Genomic DNA, 10,403 nt, shown 5'->3' on the forward strand with positions numbered 1-10,403 from the left:
GTCACTCCTTTTGGGACCATTTTCTTTTTTAGTTTAATTTAATTTTATTAACATTTTTCATTATTATACATACTGACTGTAGTTTCCCCTCCCTCCTCTAATCCCATTTTCTCCCTTGACTCACCTACTGCCTCCCCATTCTGCCCTCCTACTTTTTCGTTCAGAAAAGGGCAGGCTCTCATGGGCTCGAACAAAGTATGACACATCAAGTTGAGTTAAGGCTCAGCTCCTCCCCCCTGCATCAAAGTTGGGAAAGGTAATCCACTATGAGCAACAGGTTCACAAAAGCCAGCCAAGTACTAGGGACAGGTTCAGAGCTCCCTGGGGAAGTCTTACAAACACACCAATCTACAAAATTATCACATGCATACAAAAGGCCTAAATCAGTTCCATGCAAATTGGTCCTAAGTGTTGGTCCAGAGTCGATGTGCTCCCATGAGCTCAGGTCAATGGTCTCTGTGGGTTCCCCCATCATGACCTTGATTTGTCTCATATATTCCTCCTTTCTTTCTTCAGGGGGACTCCCAGAACTAGGCCCAGTGCTTAGCTATGAATCTCTGCATCTCTGCATCTACTTCCATCAGCTAGTGCATAAAGGCTCTCTGATGATAATTAGGATAATCACCAATCTGATTACAGCAGATAGCCAGTTCAGGCACCCTCTCCACTAACTCTTAAGTGGGGTCATTCTTATGGATTTCTGGGAGTTTCCCTGGCACCAGTTTCTCCCTAACTCCTGAAATGTTTCCCATCAATATATCTCTTTTGTTATTCCTCCAGCTCCCTCCTATATCCATCCTGCTTCCCATGTGCAGCCCTCCAAACCTGCTCCCTCAAGTTCCCATCCTGCCATTCTGCAACTCTCATTCCTAGTTCACCCAGGAGATCTCTTTTATTTCTCCTTCCTAGGGAAATCCAGGCACGCATCTTTGGGCCCTCTTTCATATCTAGCCTCTCTGTGGCTATTGATGATCAAGTCCTTTACCACTTATATAGACTTATGAATGAGTACATACCATGTTTGTCTTTCTGAGTCTGGCTCACCTCACTCAGAAAGATTTTTTATACTTCCATACATTTACCTGAAAATTTCATGAAGTCATTGTGATTTTATTAGCCAAGTAATACTCCATTGTGTAAATGTCCCACATTCTCTTTATCAGTTCTTCAGTTGAAGGACATCAAGATTGTTTCCAGGTTTTGGCTATTTCAAATAATGCTACTATGAACAAAATGGAAAATGTAAAAGAAATAGACAATTTTTTGGAGAGCTGCCACATACGAAAATTAAAACAAGACCATATGAACAATTGAAATAGACCTATAACCTGTAAGGGAATAGAAGCAGTCATCAAAGGCCACCAAGAAAAAAAAACAAAACCACAGCCCGATGGTTTCAGCACAGAATTGTACCAGAACTTCAATGAAGCGCTAATATCTGTACTCCTCAAATTGTTCCACACAATAAAAACAGGAGAAATATTGCCAAATCCTTTTTATGAGACTACAGTTATTCTGATACTTAAACCAAAGACCCAAACAAGAAAGAGATAATCACATGCCAATCTCCAGAAGCCAAGAACTCAACAAAAAAAATTATTAACTGTGATCAAGCTGGCTTCATTCCAGAGATGCAGGGATGGTTCAACATACAAAAATCTGTCACAGTCAAGGTCTGTGAAGAAGTTTGATGGGATTTTGATGGGGATTGCATTGAATCTATAGATTGCTTTTGGTAGAATTGCCATTTTTACTATGTTGATTCTCCCAATCCAAGAGCAGGGGAGGTCTTTCCATTTTCTGGTATCCTCCTCAATTTCCTTCTTCAAAGACTTAAAGTTCTTGTCAAATAGGTTTTTCACTTCCTTGGGTAGAGTAACCCCAAGATATTTTATGCTATTTGTGGCTATCATGAAAGGTGAAGTTTCTCTGATTTCCCTCTCTGCTTCTTTATCCTTCGTGTATAGGAGGGCAACCGATTCTTTGGAGTTGATCTTGTATCCTGCCACATTACTAAAGGAGACCTTGAAAGAACAATAATCAAGTTTATATGGCAAAACAAAAAACCCAGGATAGCCAAAACAATCTTAGACAATAAAGGAACTTCTGGAGGCATTACCATCCCTGACTTCAAACTCTATTACAGAGCGACAGTATTGAAAACAGCTTGGTATTGGCATAAGAACAGAGAAGTCGACCTATGAAATCGAATAGAAGACCCGGATATTAACCCACAAACCTATGAACACCTAATTTTCGACAAGGGAGCTAAAGGTATACAATAGAAGAAGGAAAGCATCTTTAACAAATGGTGCTGGCATAACTGGATGTCAACCTGTAGAAGAATGAAAGTAGATCCATGTCTATCACCGTGCACAAAACTCAAGTCCAAATGGATTAAAGACCTCAACATTAATCTGTCAACTTTGAACCTGATAGAAGAGAAAGTGGGAAGTAGTCTACAAGATATAGGCACAGGAGACCACTTCCTAAGTAGGACCCCAGTAGCACAGACAATAAGAGAAACAATGAATAAATGGGACCTACCGAAACTGAGAAGCTTCTGTAAGGAAAGGACACTGTCACTAAGACAAAAAGGCTGCCTTCTGACTGGGAGAAGATCTTCACCAACCCCTCATCAGACAAAGGTCTGATCTCCAAAATATACAAAGAACTCAAGAAACTAGACACTAAAACTCTAATTAACCCAATTAAAAAATGGGGTACTGATCTGAACAGAGAATTCACAACAGATGAACTTCGAATGGCCAGAAGATACTTAAGGTCATGCTCAACCTCCTTAGCAATAAGGGAAATGCAAATCAAAACCACTTTGAGATACCATCTTACACCTGTCAGAATAGCTAAAGTCAAGAACACCAATGATAACCCCTCATCAGACAAAGGTCTGATCTCCAAAATATACAAAGAACTCAAGAAACTAGACACTAAAACTCTAATTAACCCAATTAAAAAATGGGGTACTGAACTGAACAGAGAATTCACAACAGATGAACTTCGAATGGCCAGAAGATACTTAAGGTCATGCTCACCCTCCTTAGCAATAAGGGAAATGCAAATCAAAACCACTTTGAGATACCATCTTACACCTGTCAGAATAGCTAAACTCAAAAACACCAATGATAGCCTATGCTGGAGAGGATGTGGAATGAGGGGAACACTCATCCATTGTTGGTGGGAATGCAAACTTGTGCAGCCACTGTGGAAATCAGTGTGGCGGTTTCTCAGGAAACTGGTAGCCAACCTTCCTCAGGACCCAGCAATTCCTCTCTTGGGAATATACCCAAGAGATGCCCTATCATACTACAAAAGCATTTTTTTCAACTATGTTCATAGCAACACAATTTATAATAGGCAGAACCTGGAAACAACCTAGGTGTCCCTCAATAGAAGAATGGCTAAAGAAGGTGTGGAACATATACACATTAGAGTTTTACTCAGCGGTAAAAAATAATGACATCTTGAATTTTGCATGCAAATGGATGGACATAGAAAACGCTTTACTGAGTGAGGTAACCCAGACCCAAAAAGAGGAATATGGTAAGCACTCACTCATCAGTGGATTCTAGCCATAATATAATAATTAGCCTATAATTTGTGATCCTAGAGAAGCCAAATAAGAAGGTGAACCAGAAGAAAATCATATAGTTATCCTCCTGGATACTGGAAGTAGACAAGATTGCCAGGCAAACTTGGGTGCATGGGTAGGGGGTGTGGATGTAAGGGGAGATGGGTATAGAGGAGGAAGAAGGGGAGGATTCGGGAGAGCTTGGGGGAATGGGATGGGTGGGATGGAGGAAGGGTGGATATGGGAGCAGAGAATTAAATATCTCAACTAAGGGAGCCATTTTAGGGTTTGCAAGAGACTTGATTCTAGAGGGGTTCCCAGGTCCAAGAAGAGGTCCCCAGATCGTTCCCTGGGCAGCAGAGAAGAGGGTGCCTGAACTGGCCTTGTCCCATAGCCATACTGATGAATATTTTGCATATCACCATAGAACCTTCATCTGGCAATGGATGGAGATAGAGACAGAGACTCACATTGGAGCACTGGACTTAGCTCCCAAGGTCCAAATAATGAGCAGATAGAGGGAGAATGTGAGCAAGCAAGTCAGGATCACGAGGGTTGCGTCCACCCACTGAGATGGTGGGACTGATCTAATGGGAGCTCTCCAAGGCCAGCTGGACCTGGAGTGATGGAGCATGTTCTCAAAATAGACACTCTGAACGTGACTGGCAATGAAGGCTGACTGAGAAGCCAAGGACAATGACACTGGGATTTTATTCTACTGCATGGACTGACTTTGTGGGAGCCTGGTTTGTTTGGATGCTCACCTTTATAGACCTGTATGGAGTGGGGAGGACCTTGGACTTCCCATGGGGCAGGGAACCCTGACTGCTCTTAAGACTCGAGAGGGAGGGTGAGGTGGGAGGGAAAAGGGAGGCAGGGAAGAGGTGGAAATTTTTAATAAAGTTTTAATAAAAAATTAATTAATTTTAAAAAAATTCCACATATCATAGAAAAAGAAACATAACCATGAAGAAAATGTTAAATGCAAGACCACACTTTGAGTATTCTCTTAACTTACCCTGTATCTGCCCATGAGGAGAGATGTTTATCTTTTCTTTGTTTATGATGTCTTGAAAGGCCTCTTTTTGGAGGGAGGATTATCTTGGTTTTCCTGCTGTTTATTGTTTTATATCTATATATCTATGTATTTTAATGATTTTGTATATTTTTATTTTTCATTATTCTCAAGAACTTCATACTAGAATACAATGTCATATGATCATATCTACCTCCAACTTCTCCTTCCAAATTTCCCCATATACATCATATGCAATCCTGCATTTCATACAGAGTTTTTTTTTTAAATTATATCATATATTTTCTTAGTAGGTCACTGTATGTTAATGGGCAGTACTTATAATGCTATCTAGTCAGAAAGCTAAAGGATAAAATGGAAGAGTTCAGTTTGGATGGATTTAATTAAGCAATTAATTAAATTGGCACAATACAAAGGAAATAGCCTTTATTTGACAATCAAAAAAGTCAGTCTTCAAAAAAAGAAACACCTTTTGGCTTTTTACTTTCTTAAGAATGATAGTTATATCAAACAAACAAAAATATTTAACTGTGTCAGGAGTTTCAGAACAATATGCAAATTTCAAATGTAAATAAATGTAGCAATAAGTAAACTGAAAAAAAATGGTTTAATGGGAAAAGGCATTTGAAGTACTGACCTCATGGACAACCTGATAGAGGGAAAGAAAGATTCATCCAAGTTGTCCTCCAAACTCCATATGCATGGCTCAGGAGTGTATACACACACACACACACACACACACACACACACACACACACACACACACACAGAGCTATTACTTGTAGCTCAGTCATGGAAAAACAAGTTCCTACCATGATTGATAAACATCTAGCTTAGTAATCACACCTTTGAGTAGATCTGTGAAGGTGTTTCCAGGTAGAATTAAGTAAAGGTACATGTGACCCATCATGGACATAAGCAGTACTATTCTAGGCTGGGGGTCCAAGGGCAAGAAAAGTGGGAGAATGATAAATTCAACTAATCTAGGCATTCTTTGTGTGTGCTTTCTGGCTGCATGACTCAAGCTGCTGTGCTCTGCTAAGCTCACAGTCCTTACCATGATGAGCCAAAGCTTTTGTGTGCCAAAGAGATCCTTTCTTCTCTTCAGGTTTTATGTTCAATATTTTGTCACAGATATGAAAATTCTAACACACAAACTAGATATCATTAGTGTTATGGAATATACTGGTTATAGAGTCAGTCAGCAGCTTTCGATTCAAGAGACAAATTTGAGTAGTGAACCTCCACTAGAAGATAGCCATCAGACTTTAAGCTGAAATAATTCAAAAAATGATCATGGAGATCATTTGAAAGAATATCCACCAAATAGAAAGGAACATGTGTCCAATAATGGAAGCATTCTCTGTGAGCCAGGGTGAGGCATATGTAAAAGGTACTCTTCATGTTGGATCACACTCAGCACTTTGCAATATCCTACAAGTCCCTCGGCTCTCTCCTCCTTGTCCATGCTAATTTTCTTGCAAAGAAAGAACTTGCAGATGTTTCTCAAACATCTGAAGCCTATGCCTAAATCTGGGTTTGTTTACCTGCCATCTTTTCCACCTGACATCCAAGGATAATTCATTGTTTGTAATCTTATCTCTTTAATTTATTTCTTCTTGTGTCAATATCCGAGAGATTTTTTTCCTTGAACACCATTTTTAAGCAAGTCACCAGTACTCCTTTCATATTTTTCTTGGTTACATTATATTTCCAACATCATTTACTTCTACTTAGCATGCTATCTATGGTCTTCTGCACAAAAGCAAGTTTTTTCCTTCCTTTTATTGAAAATAGATTTTTTTTATCACATAGTATATCTTGACTGTGGTTTCCCCTCTCTCTTCTCCTCCAAGTTCCTCCCCACTTGACTTCTATCTGGACCCACTCCCTTTTGGTTTCTCATTATATAAAGCATACAGGTTTCCAAGGGATACTAATAAAATAAGACATGCTATAATAAGATAAAGCAAAAATTAATACATCAGAGCTGGAAAAGACAAACCAACAGAAGGAAAAGAGCCCAAGAGGAGGCATAAAAATCATTCACAAAGGAGCCCCATAAAAATACTTAATTGAAAACGATCATATATACACAAAGGACCTGGTGCAGACTTGTTCCAACCCTAGGCATACTGGTTGAGTCTCTATGAGTTCATATGAGCTTCAATGATGTTGATTTCTAGAGCCTTGATTTATTGGTGTCCTCCACCCCTTCTGTCTTTTACACCCTTTCCATCTCCGCTTCTGTGGGATTCCCTGAGCCCTAAAGGGAGGTGTTTGATGGAGTCTTCCCATTTACATCTCAGTTTTTAAAGGCCTCTCACTCTGCACATTGTCTGACTATGAGTCTCTATATGTGTTCCCGTCTGCTGCAGGCGGAAGACTCTCTGATGATGACTGAGCAAGGTGCGGATCTATGAGTATAGTAAAATGTCATTAGAAGTCATTTTATCGCTACTTAAAAAAAAAACAGTAGCATTTGGTTTCAAACTTGGTTCCTGGACAATTTACTCTCAGGTTCTGGGTCACCCAACCAGTGTTGGACATGGATTCCGATTCGTTGCCTTAAGTCAAATCAGATTCTGGTTCAGTACTCCTACATGCTTCTTTGTGTTACCATTTCCCTAGCATATTTTGCAGCTAGGACTCCACTATAGATTAAAAGGTCTGTGGATTGCTTGGTGTTTGCATTTCTCTTCTGGCAGCCTACAGAGTACCTTCCTATACCAATGACGCTATCACGTAGGAGTGAAGGCTCTATATAGGCATCAGTTGGACTTATCCCTGTTCAATAGATTCTGTAGGTGTTGTCTTCAGCAACGTGTGCTTACCATCAGTTTTTGGACAGCAGTCTATAGTTATAATCTTAGCAATATCCTGGGTTGTTTAGGTCTTCTCATAAGACTGGTTTAGGCAACAACTCAATTAGATGCAATACAATCCCGGTACAGGAATTTTCATTGACTAACAAAAGGTGGTCATTTGGGGTGCTGTATCCTCCATTATTTGATGATGTAATTTATATTGATTTCATATAAATATATAATTTAGGATGATTCCACTGTATTAGGTTTCCATACTACTCCTTGAATGACACATAATTTTAGCTATTACTCCCAGTATTGTGTTCTTTGCCCACTTCTCTGTTCCTCTTCTCTCTTAAACCTCCCATCCAGTACCCTTGATCCATCTACAACTGTCTATTCTATTTTCATTTTATAACAAGATCTATTTTCCATCCCTTACTCCCAATTCCCACCACTTTACCTAATCTCTATAGTTCTACAGGTTGTAGCTTGGTTATTAATGACTCTAACAGCTAATATCCATATAAAAACAAATACACACCATAGTTGTCTTTCTGGGTCTTACATGCCCTACTCACTATGATTTTTCTAGTTTCATCTATTTACCTGTGAACTTCATGATGTCATTTAATTGTTGAATAATTTAATTTAATAGCTGAGTAATATTCCATTTTGCAAATTATCACATTTTCTTTATCCATTAATCTGTTGAGAGACAATCTAGGCTGTTTCCAGTTTCTGGAAAGTGTGAATAGAGCAGTAATGTACATGGTTGAGAAAGTGTCATTCTGGTAGAATGAAGAGGCCTTTGGGAATTTGCCCAAAAGTGGTATAGCTTGGTCTTGAAGTAAATTCATTCCCATCTTCATGAGAAACCATAAACCATTATGATTTCCATAATGGCTGTACAAGTTTTCACGCCCACCAGCAATGGATGAGTGTTTTCCTTATTCCACAACCTCGTCAGCATGAGCTGTCACTTGATTTATTATCTTAGTCATTCTAAAAGGTGTAGTTTTGATTTGCATTCCACTGATAAGTAAGGATGTTGAATAATCCTTTAAGTATTTCTGAGGCATTTGAACTTTCTCTTTTGAGAATTCTGTTTAAACCCAGCAACAGCTTTTTACTTCAATAAAATCTTATTTGGCTACTTTTGCTTTTATTTTCTGTGCTTTTGGGGCAACTGACTTTGTATAAAAGAGCAAAAAATAAACATTGGAGAGCTGATAGACTTTGCAATGAATCATGTGGGGAAAGGATATGTATATGCTAAAATATGAGAATAGACCTTTAACTCTTAATGCTTGCATATGTCAACTTGAAACACAAAAACTAAGGTCTGAACTGAGAATCTAACAAAATGAATAGAGGGAAAATGTTCATTACACTGACCTCAGAAAGTATTTTCTTGTTTGATTGTTTGATTGATTGATTGACTGACAGACCAGTAATTTTTGAAACAGGATTTCAAGAATCCTAGGATGGTCACAAACTCAACCTGTAGGCAACGATGACCTATAACTCCAGAACCTCCTGCTTCTATCTCCTTAGAGCAAGGATTATAAGCATTTGCCACATAACCTGTTAATGTGGTGCTGGGGATTGAACCCAGGACTTCATTTGTGCAAGGTAAGCACTCTACCAACTGAGCTACACCTCCAGCCTAGAAAAACGATTATTTAATGTGACTCTCCTCCCGGAAAACACACACACACACACACACACACACACACATACACACACACAAATTGACATCAGAGGTTTCCAAATTCTTGTTATAGTTCTTTTATGTCACACTCATTAGAAGGTCTATAATCAAAAGACACATGAAACCACATGTTGTTAAGACTCTGCAGAAATTAGAATCATCATATTCTGGTGGTGCGGATACAAATTTGTGTAGCTATTAGGAAAAGTAGTTTGATGGTTCCTTAAAAGTTAAACATACGTTAATCATATGATTCAACAATTCCATTCCTAACTATATACCAAAAGGTATGCTCAATAGTGTTCAAACAAAAATCTATACATGAATGTGTGAAGCAGTAGTATTTCCAAAAGCTAAAAGGTAAACCAATACAAATATCCACCAGCAGATTAAGAAATGAACAAACTGTTGTTTTATTATGTAGCTTCATATATTGTGATATGATTCTGTCTTTAAAAATCAAGTGCTACTCGGCTTCCAAGAGTTTGTAGGCTTTCTGGGTTTAGAATTGTTGTTGAATTCTAACTTTATTCCATGGTGATCCGACAAGACACAGGTGGTTATTAATATTTTTTTGTATCTGTGTAAGTTTGCTTTGTTACTGAGTATGTGGTCAATTTTCAAGAAGGTTCCATGAGCTGCAGAGAAGAAGGTATATTCTTTCCTATTTGGGTGGAATGTTCTATAGATGTCTGTTAAGTCCATTTGATTCATTACCTCTATTAATTCTCTTATTTCTCTGTTAGGTTTCTGTCTGATTGGCCTGTCCATTGGTGAGAGAGGTGTGTTGAAGTCTCCTACTATTAGTGTGTGTGGTTTGATGGCTGCCTTGAGTTCTAGAAGTTTTTCTTTTACATAAGTGGGTGCTTTTATATTAGGGGCATAGATATTCAGAATTGAGACTTCCTCCTGATGAATTGTTCCTGTTATGAGTATAAAATGTTCATCTCCATCTCTTCTGATTGATTTTAGTTTGAAGTCAATTTTGTTGGAAATTAGAATGGCCACATCGGCTTGTTTCTATGTCCGTTTGCTTGAAAAACCTTTTCCCAACCCTTTACTCTGAGTAGATGTCTGTCTTTGTGGTTGAGGTGTGTTTCTTGTAAACAGCAGAATGTTGGATCCTGTTTTCGTATCCAATCTCTTAATCTGTGCCTTTTTATAGGTGAGTTGAGTCCATTAATATTGAGTGATATTAATGACCAGTGGTTGTTGACTCCGGTTATTTTGTGTGTGTGTGTGTGTGTGTGTGTGTGT

Source organism: Myodes glareolus, chromosome X, assembly GCF_982192425.1.
Source record: "Myodes glareolus chromosome X, mMyoGla1.1, whole genome shotgun sequence".
In the NCBI taxonomy this organism is placed as follows: Eukaryota; Metazoa; Chordata; class Mammalia; order Rodentia; family Cricetidae; genus Myodes; species Myodes glareolus.